This window comes from Choloepus didactylus, chromosome 4, assembly GCF_015220235.1.
Source record: "Choloepus didactylus isolate mChoDid1 chromosome 4, mChoDid1.pri, whole genome shotgun sequence".
Lineage (NCBI taxonomy): Eukaryota > Metazoa > Chordata > Mammalia > Pilosa > Megalonychidae > Choloepus > Choloepus didactylus.
The window spans coordinates 131,405,394-131,416,944 of record NC_051310.1 but is presented as its reverse complement, the minus strand read 5'-3'; positions in this window follow the sequence as shown (position 1 = coordinate 131,416,944).

Genomic DNA, 11,551 nt, shown 5'->3' with positions numbered 1-11,551 from the left:
TAGGAAACACCACAGTTATAGTCGGAGATTTTAACACACTTCTTTGAGCAATGAATCAAGAGAATCACACACACACACACACACACACACACAAATTGGTTAAGGAGATAAAGAATTTGAACATTATGTAACAACCTGACCTAATTGACATTTACAGAACAACAACACTCTATAACTGTTTATAACTTTTAAAGTAATGGAACATGGAATATTTACCAAGATGGATCTATGCTGTACCATAAGACGAGTCTCAATAAATTCCAAATAACTGAAATCATTCAGAGTATATTCTCTGACCACAATATAATTAAAAGAGAAAACAATAAAAACTCTATAAAATCCTTAAATATTCAGTAAATCATTTCTAAATAACCCATTGCTTGAAGAAATCCTAAGGGAAATTAGAAAAATTTTCTAACTGAATGATAATGAAAGATTAAGAATACAAAATTTATCAAAATTTGTGGGATGTAGCTAAAACTGTGCTTAGAAAAAAAACTTATAGCTTTAAGTGATTATATTAGAAAGGAAAAAATTAAAACCAACTAAATTTCTACCTCATGAAGCTAAAAAAAGGAAAATAAAAACAAAAATAAGTAGATAAAGGAAATAATGATACAAACAGAAATCACTGAATTAGAAAATATGCAAACAGTAAATAAAATCAACAAACAAAAAGTTAATCTTTGAAAAGATGAAAAAATGATAAACCTTTAGTAGCTTCAGTAAATAAATAAAAAAGAGAGAGAGAAAAAATGTAAATGACCAACATCAAGAATGAAGGAGGGGTATCACTGTAGATTATATGACATTAAAATGATTGAAGGGCATATAATGAAAAACTTTATGTAATTTGAAAATCTGAATGAAATTAATGCTTAAAAATGAAATCACCAAAACTGAAAGAAGATATAGCAAATCTAATCAGTCCTATATTATTTTTTAAATTGAATTCATAATGAAAAACCTTCTCGCAAAGAAATTCCAAGTCCAGATGGCTATAGCATTAAAAAAAAGACAGAAATAATAACACAAATTATTTTACAAATAGAGGAGGAGGGAATTTTTCCTAAATCATTTTATGAGACCAACATAACTTTGATACCAAAGTCTGACAAGAACATTAAAAAAAGAAAGTTATAGACCAAATGTCCCTCAAGAACATAGATATAAAAATCTTTTAACAACAGGCATATTGAACCCAGCCAGGTATTAAAAGGAGAATATGGTGTGCTTGAGTGGGGTTTATTCCAGGAAAGCAAAAGTCAGTTACAATAATTATATAATACCTTTAATATACAGTGATGAGTGCAATTCAAAGCTGTCAAATTTGTTGAAATCATTAACATATGGATTTTTAAATTTCATGTAATTGATCATTTTAAACTGATTTTTATTTATAATAATGACTTTTAAGACAGAGCAGACATGTTCAACTTCCTTGAGATTGGGGGAGGGGCTGTTCATTCTTCCAACCCCTCCATGTGCTAAGAGACCAAATGATGTGCAATGAAAGAAAGATAAACATTCGGGAAATCTGGAACCCAATAAGGGAATTAAAAAGGCTTGAAAATCCTCATCCCTACATTTTCCTTCTCTCTGACCATCCCCACTCTTGGTACCAAAATCCGTATTTAGTTAGGTTCTCCAGAGAAACAGAACTGAAAGGATATTTTTATGACGTTAAAAGATTTATTTTAAGAATAGGCTCACAGGCTGTGGGGATTGGTAAATCCTAATACTGTAGGGCATGCCACAAATTGGAAACATTAAAAAAGGTGATTCTGAAATCTTGCACTTTCAAACTCTGTAGGACAGGTTTCAAGCTGGAAACTGCTGAAGGTGAAGTTGAATTCCACAGGAGAAGTTGGTTGGCTGCAGAAGCAGCAGAAATTCTTTAGACTGCTGAAATCCTCAGTTCTGCTTTAAGATCTCTGACTGGATGAGGAGGCTCCCCTCATTGCTGAGAGCAGTCTCCTTTGTTGATTGTAGATGAAATAAGCCATAGATGCAATCAACTGACCATAGATGCTCATCCGTCTATGAACTGCCTTCACAGTAATAGTCAGGTCAGTGCTTGTTTGTCCAAACAACTAGAAACCATAACCTAGCCAAAGTGACACATGAAATTAACCATGGCAGTCAGAAGAGTCACAGAAGACCTGAACATAAATATTTCACACTTCAGCATTTTCACATCAAACCTAGTATTCTAAAAACACAATTATGATCATCCCTTGAAATGTTCTCTGTAAATCTTCTCGTTTTTAATGGCAGGTTTCACAATCATCAGGTTTAAAGTCTGAATTATCTTCTCCTTCATTAGCTCCTATACCCCTTCTATCACCAAGATTCATTTTAAAAAATCTCTTTGATTTATGTCTTTCTTTAAAGCCCCACTATTACTAACACTAATCACTCATATTTATTGTCTTGTTTTTTCCTAATCATATATGTTTGTGCCATTGATTTGTGTTTCTTAGCCTTTTTATTAAAGTAAAACCCACAGACAGTAAATAGTACAAATGGCTTCATTACTAAATTCTATCCAAGAATTAAGGAAGAAATTGTACCAAACCTACACACACACTCTCTTGCAGAAAACAGAGGAGCAGGGAACACTTAATAACTATATGTTATGTGTCTTTTCTCTGGGCTGCTTGTAAGACATTTTCTTTATTACTGATTTTCAGCAGTTAATAGGGTTTCTTTTCTCTCTCTTCCTTATTCCCTCCTTCCCTTGCCTCTTTCCTTCCTTCCCCCCCTTAATTTCTCTCTTCATCCTGTTTGGATTGGTTGAACTTTCTGTATCTGTGCATTTATAGTTTTCATCAACTTTGGATAATTATCCATCGCTGTTTCTTCATACTTTTTCTTTTGTTCCTGTGTTTCCTTCTGGGACTCCAAAAGGATGTCCTTGTTAAGATTTGAAATAAGGTTATTCTGCATCAGAAAAATGAGCTGAGAAATACTCCTGCTCTTTCTATTCTCAGGAAGAATTCAGAATCTGAAAGATCAGTACTATTTCTTCCTTAAATGTTTGGTGGACCTTACCAGTGATACTACCTGGACTTGGAATTACCTACATGGGGATGTTCTGAATTAAGGATAGAATTTCTCAAAGTTGATACAAGATCATTCAGGTATTATATTTCTTCTTACATCAGTTTTGGTGAATTGTATCTTTCAAAGAAAATAAAAAATGTCAAATATTTTGGCAAAAAATTTGTTCTCCATATCCCCTCTTATTATATTTAATACCTGTAAGGTTTATGATGATGTCCCCTTTTTCATTTATGATATTTGTATTTTGAGTATTCCGTTTTTTTCTTGGCCAGTGGTTTATCAATTGTCTTAATCTTTTCAAAGAACCAAATTTTGGCCTTGTTGCTTTTCTCTAGTGCACATTGGTTTTTAATTTCATTGCTGTCTGCTCTTACATCCCTTAGTCCCTTCTCATCTACAGATATTTGACAATCCTCCAATGGAAAAGTTGAGCATACTGTGAAGTCCATTGCTTGACAATCTCTGTAAAGACACAATGAGCTTTCTATCACCATTTTAATCCTTGTTCTTCAATATGAATAGGAAGTCAAGGATTTGTAGACATTTCAGGAAAGACTATAATATAAAATAAAATAAAATAAATTTTTTTAAAGATACAGAAATCTAAACAAATAACTAAAATTAAAATCTGAGAAGACAGATGATATGAAGATTAGAAGAAAACTTCAAAAAGGACTCTAAGATTCTCAGAGAGACATGATAAGGTAATGCATCTCTGAAACCAAAATAGCATGTAATAAATAAAGGAAGAGACAATAAGAAAAAACTGTAAAATGCAAATATAATGGTATAAACTGAATACTCAACAAAAAGTTTGTGGAAAAAAAGCTGAAGAAATCTTCTTGAAAGTAGAATAAAAAAGGTAAAGAAATAAAGAACCAGAGAAAAATAAGAATTTAGAGGATTATTCCAGGAAAATGATTTTCAACCTGGAATTTTAAAAAACAGACAAATCATTAATTGTATGCATAGAATAGAGAAATTTTTCAGATTTTCAAGGCATTGAAAATTTTACAATGTCTCCCTGTATCCATTTTGTGTTGTTGCTGTTAACAAACTACCACAAATTTACTGGCTTAAAATAACACAAATTTATTATCATACTTTTGGAGGTCAGAAGGTTCAAATGGGTCTGCAGGGATGTGTTCCTTCTGGAGGCTCTAGGGGAGAATGTTTCCTTGTCTTAGCAGTTACCTACATTTCTTGGCCCCTGGTCCCTTCCTCTAACTTCAAAACCAGCAATGTGGCCTCTCCTTCCTGCTCTGTCCTCCTATCTCCCTCTGATAAGGACCCTTGTGATTGTATCAAGCCCACATAGATAATTCAGCATAATCTCCCCATCCCAAAAACCTTAATTTTTTTATGTCTTTAATGCAATCTTATTGAGATATACTCACATACCATATAATTCATCCAAAGTATACAATAATGGCTCACAGTTTCATCATATAGTTGTGCATCCACTGCCACAATCTTAATTTCAGAACATTTTCATTACTCCAAAAAAAGAAATAAAAATATAAAAGAACACCCAAAAAATCCCATACTCCTTATTTCTCCCCTATTATTTATATATTTTTTTGTCTTTATTTTATTATTCATTTGCCTATACACTGGATAAAGGGAGTGTCAGTCACAAGGTTTTCACAATCACACAAGATCCTTAATTTAATCTTTTTTTTTTTTTTTAATATTTCAATATTTTATTTACCATAACTATTTTTTCTGCACCCTACAGTCTTTATAATGAGGATTCTTTTATTCCAACTCTCTTCATGCAAATATATATATATATTCATACTCAAATATATATATATATATATATTCATCCTCAAATATAAAATATAAACCAGGAATCAATATTCCACCCCCCAAAATTTTTAAATGGTTTTCCAGTGACTCTGTAAATGTCTGTTCTATTGACCCTCAGTATATCACACACAAGGAAAGGAAAAGGAACTTTGAACTTTTGCCTATAATATTCTCTCCACATAGGAAACATTTCTCATTCCTTGCCTATTAAAAATCTCTTTTGCACAGTGAACTAGTTATTCTGTAGTTGCTCCACCAAGCCCACTTTCTGTTCCTTTCCACCCTGTCCTGTGTCAAGGAGTCTGTCCTCTGTGGGTTGCATGATGCAGGCTCCCATTCACACTGGTTTCCAGTTAGATCAGCAACTGGGAGAAATCAGTATTGAATAATAGGGAAAGAAGTGAGAGAGAATGGGATATTTATTTTTACTTTGAACAACTAACTGCTCACTTACTGGCTCTGGGGTGGTTATTCTCTAGTCCAGATATCACATTCTGGTGTTAAACCCCAATTCATTTATCAGAAAACCCATAAGGCTGGAACCCAGAGCAAGATAACCAAGATAGATATCATGAACTTCAAGTTTCCTAATCCAACAGATGAAGATGCAGCATGTAAATAGCTGCATTACATTATTAAATTGAAATAATATAAATAAAACAAGGATCAAGTTTGTCTGGAAGGGCCAAGGAAACTGAATGAACAGCAACTCAGACTCTTATGGTACCTATTCCTAACATACTATTTTGTCTTCTCTCCCTCAACACAATCTAGTGGAGAAGCTCCTTATGACCAGTTGTTTAGAGAAGGAAAAGTTTAGGCTTGGTTTACAGATGGGTTTTTACAAGTATTGGCCTCTAGATGGGATGAAGATGAGCCTGCATTATAGCCTCCCCCAGGGATGTCTCAGAAAGACAATTGTGACTAAAAATTCTCCCAGAGAGAAAAACTGCATGCAGGACATCTTATTGTCTGCTTTCCATAAAAGACAGACACCAGAAGTACAGAGCTATACCGACTGATAAACAGTGTCTAATGGGTTAGCTAGCAGATTAGGAAATTGGAAAGAAAATAAAATGGGTGACATGAAGGTCTTGAGGAAAAGTGTGAGATTACACCCCTTGCAAAGAACAAAAATGTGAAGATTATCTGATTCTGACATAAATACTCACGAAAGACCATCCGTTGGTCTCTTCATAATCAAAGAGAAAAGACAACCCATTCTTTTGATGATATTCTGCCTCTTCTCCCAGTCTCCTGTGTTTATCCAATGAATCCAAAAAAAAGATCATGAAAGGAGACATATTGGCGGCAGTGGGCATAATGCTGTAGGTTAGAAAGATCTGTCTGTCCTAAGCTTTCACACAAAAGCTTGGTCTGTTTCTCAAGATGAGGCTAGCAGATTTCTTCCAGGGTTCTGATTTCCCAAAAATGCAAACAATTCTTTATCCCCTTGCTCTGGGTAGTCAAGTTAATCTGGCAACTTTGGGGAGTTTCTATACAAACATCCATATAATGTTTAGAACCAAGTCCGAAGAAGCCTCCAAGGAGATAATCTTCTCTGAGAAAAGGCCGATGAAAACCGGGATTCCTTTGTCACATGGAAAGGCAAATGGCCGGCATCTGCTGATCCTTCTCTCCTGGATTCTGTTGCTTTTGGGTTCTGGCTCTTTTAGTTTCTGTGGGTCTTTGCTTGTTTTCCCAAGCTTTCTGGGTGCTTCTCTCTTTTGGTGTTTCTCTCTGAGCTCTTTAGGCTCTCCCCTTAATTTAATCTTATACACATTGTTCCTTTTGTCATATAAAGTAGTATATTCATAGGTTCCAGGGATTAGGATGTGAATATCTTTGGAGGCCACTATTCTGTCTACCTGATTCCCATTTACCTTTTTTTTCAGGAAGGTGGTACAGGATGTATTTCATAAAAACAAAGGATTAAACAAAGAAAAAGGAAACAAGAAGTACCAACAAAGGAGAGCAGCATTGGATTGATGATAGCAGTCAATCCCATATGGACTAGAGGTTGTAATGCTCTAGGAGGAATATCTGGAAGGGAGAAAAAGGATCTGCTAAATTACTTGATATGTTTGTGATGCTTTATCAGATTGACAGGGTGCTTGAGGATATATTACCAATAAATACATTAAAATTTGGCAGTTACTAAGATAAAGGAAAACAAACAGTTGTATTAAAAGTTAATGTGATCACAATATTGTAAGTGCATTGAACAAAGATGTCTGTGAGTAAAGCTGAAAGAGGTGGGCTAGGGGCATGTATGACACCTGAGGTAAAGATAGAAGATAAAGACTGGGACTGTTTAACTTAGCAAAAACTGGAGTGGTCAACAATTGTGACTAAATGTACAAATATAAAAATATTCTTACATGTCGGAGAACAGATGAATGTCAACCATGCAGAGTGTTGAAAATGGGAAGGTATGGAGGAAAAAATATAATCAAAACCAACTGGAATTTTTGGTCAACAGTAACATTGTAATAAGCTTCCATTAAATGTAACAAAGGCAATATACCAAAGCTAAATGTGTATGAGAGGGGGATATAAGGAAGGGATAAGGGATTCTTGGTAATGGTGCTGTTGTCTGACCCTACTATTATATTGTACTGTATGATATTTTATTTTTATTTTTATTATCTTTTTCATTATTCATTTAAAAAAACAAACTTTTTTTTCACAGTAATCAATATGTTCAAGTGCTAACTGTGGTGATAAACATACAACTATAGGATGATACTGTGAATGACTGATTGTATACCTTGGATAATTACATGGTTTGTGAATATAGCTCTATAAAATTGTAGGAAGAAATATAAATAAGGATAAAAGTGCTGGAGAAAACATGGAGAGGGGGATGAAGTATTTACTGTTGGTTAGGAGGCTGAATGGTGTAGCCTTTCTGGAGGACAGTGTGGTGGTTCCACAAGAAGCTAAGAATGTGGGTGCTGTAAAGTCCTGCAACATCATTAGGGGACATATACTTGGAAGATCTGAGAGCAGGAACATGAATGGACATTTGCACAGTGGTGTTTATGGAGGCAGTATACATGATTTGAAATGGATGGTCGCCTAAGGGTACATCGACTGAGGAACAGAATGGTGAACTGTGGTGTTTGCTTACAATGGAATATTGAGCAACTGTGAGAAGGAGTGAAGCTGTGAGACACGTACTGCAAGGAGGTGAATGGATCCTGTATACAGCATTTTGAGTGAACTATGCCAGAAACAAAGGCAAACACTATAATGCCTTAGTAATATGGACTAACTACAATGTGTAAACTCATAATTAAATCTTGGAGCACAGCTTATTAGGGGAACACTTATTGTAATGGTCCCTAGATTATAAGCTCTTAGAGCAATCATATCTCTTCCTAAACTATAACAGCTGTCTCCAGATTCTGAGATGCTGAACCCTTTGTGTATAACCTGATCAATCCCTGGAACTTTGGGTATCTGTGTGATACCTGAAACTCAGAGCTAGAGCTCAGCAGATATGAATGTCACTATTAGCGCATACAGTAACTGCTAAAAAAAAGCTAAAAAAGAGTCCAGACTTCAATTAGAGATATGAATGAAGCAGATCTAATTAGGACTAGGGCAAATTGGGCCAAAGGGTAAAGGACAATATTGACTGTGTTTTAAAACTTTAAATTCCATATGAGACCAAGGGAAGAGATGTTTATTTGGTGCAGGATCTATATTTCCTAAACAATTTAACTCATACAGTTTGTTCGAATACCATAATTACATGGAACTTTGAATAGGAAGTGAGACTTGGTAGGTTTGTACAGCCTAGTGTGAAATAGCAACACATCCCAAAGTAATTTGGGCAGAGAATAAAAATATATATGCCGAGCCCCCCTGAGGAGCCAGAAGAAAATGCGGAAGTGTTGGAGTTCCTCACCTGGATTGTTGCTGATGTGCTCACAAACATTGAGGACTGCCAGTTTGGTATACCGAGACCTCTATCTTGGGGCTTGCCCTTATGGAGCTAGTTACTGCAAAGGAGAGGCTAAATCTGCTTATAATTGTGCCTAAGAGTCTCCCCCTGAGTGCTTCTTTGTTGCTCAATGTGGCCCTCTCTCTCCAGCTAACCCAACTCCACAGGTGAACTGACTGCCCTACCGCCTACGTGGGACCTGACTCTCAGGGATATAAATCTCTCTGGCAACGCAGAATATGACTCCCAAGGATGAATATGGACCCGACATTGTGGGATTGAGAACATCTTCTTGACCAAAAGGAGGATGTGAAATGAAACAAAATAAAATTTCAGTGGCTGAGAGATTCCAAATGGAATTGAGAGGTCACTCAAGTAGGCACTCTTACGCACTATATAGATAACTCTTTTTAGGTTTTAATGTACTGGAATAGCTAGAAGTAAATACCTGAAACTATCAAACTGCAACCCAGTTGCCTTGACTCTTGAAGATAATTGTATAGCAATGTAGCTTACAAGGGGTGACAGTGTGATTGTGAAAGCCTTGTGGATCACACTCCCTTTATCCAGTGTATGGATGGATGAGTAGAAAAATGGGGACAAAAACTAAATGAAAAATAGGGTGGTGGTGGTGGGGGAGTGATTTGGGTGATGTTTTTACCTTTATTTTTTATTCTTACTTTTCATGGTGTAAGGAAAATGTTCCAAAAAATAGACTGTGGTGATGAATGCACCACTATATGATGGTACTGTGAACAGTTGATTGTATACCATGGACAACTGTATGATATGTGAATATACCACAATAAAACTGTATTAAGAAAAAAGTTAATGTGATCATAGTATACAATGTAGCTCAGGGTTGAATGATATTTACCTAGACATAGTAGTGATAACACTAAATGCTGATTTAACAAAAACTGCGGTATCACTATATTGAGACATCAGGGAATAAGAAGAGTATGTGGGGATAGGGGGACAGAGAGTGTTGATATATTTGGGGGTGGTACTATAAAAGAGCTACAGCATTGTCTTACAAAGGAGAGACCCAACAGATAATGTCTGAAATTGCAAAATCAAGAAATTGAAGTTTAAGTATTTTTAGAAATACAGAATAAATAGAAAAAATATTGAAAAGACTTTTAAAAATTTCCCTTTGGAGAGAAGAATTGAGAATAGAGTGGAGTGGTTAAAAACTCAGAACAGGATAAACTTAGTGCTCACCAACACGTGCATGTTCCTCTACACATTTATTTCCCAGACTCCCTTAAAATTCAAATGGGGCCTTGGGACTAAGTTCTGGCTAATGGAATGAAGGCAAAGTGATATATGCCACTTTTAGGACTGACCCCTAAAACTTATGTGATTAACCATGGTTTTTACTTTGTAAATTAAGCTTGGGACCCCAAGTCCTAGGAGACAGCAGAACCACTAAAAATGAAAAGAAATCTGGGTCCTAAAGTCTAACATATGGGAGAGGGCCATCTGACTAGGAACATCCACACTGGATTTTGTGGGAGAAATAAACGTTTATTGCACTAAACCACTGAAATGTTGGGAGTTTTTGTTACAGCAGTAAATTCACTGTGGTGGTTTTAGAAAAATGGCTATACTATAAATTCTTTGACAATCCTTTGAGAAGTGGGATTTAGGTCCCCTCCCCTTGAATCTGGATAGGCATTGTAATTCACTTGCAAACACCACATGTGAGGGAAATGATGCTGTGTTACTTTTTTAAACTAGGTCAAAAAAGGACACTGCAGTTTCTGCCTTGTTCATTGCAACACTCCCCTTTGGAGCCCTGGGGCTAAGCCAAGAAGTCTGACTCCCCTGCCGCCATGCTGTGAGGAACCCCATGTCACAAGGAGAGGCCAGAGGTAGGAGCTCTGCTAGCATGCATAATCCCAGCTGAGTTCCCAGAGTAAAGCTGTCCTGCTATGCCCTTCCTGAATTATTGACCTTAATTTGTGAATGTAATAAAATGGTTATTTTAAGGCATATCTTGGAGTAACTTATTACATAGCAATAGTAACTGAACACTTACCCTAACTAGTAAATACCATTTTACTTTTACTCTGTGCACTTGAACTACTTTGATAAAACTAAAAATAAGTTAAAAAATAAAATGGCTGTAAATTATTGATTTCCAGCTTGGAAACTTTGCTATTGCTACCTCCCCCACCCAGAAAGCTCACCTTCCCCCCTAAATCAGTGGCTTTCAAACTTTTAAAAAAGTAACCCACAATAAGAAATACATTTTACAAACATGACCTAGTACACTATACATATATATATATATATATATATAAACATATAATTAGAAGTGTCATCAAATAATACTCAACCTTACCAAATACCATGCACTGATATTTCCACTCAATGCTATTTCATTTTTTAAAATGTAGTTTTGAATAAATAAATTCCCTTGCTTCCAAATGGGTCAAGACCTCCACCAATGGTACCACACAATCCCCTTTCCAGCTGAGAAAACACTGCCCTAAACCATAATCATTCTTCAAGCACTTACCCAAATTCAGCCATTAAGACTTCATTGACCACTCTATTTTGAGCTCTTTTGAAATTACTAGAATTTATGTCATATTATATTTTCTGCACTATCCACGCTCAATATCTTAAGCTCCTCTAGTTCAAGGTTCTGTCCTTTTTCTTCCACTTGCTAAATTCATAGCACTCAATACATTGTTCAATATCTGGCAATTA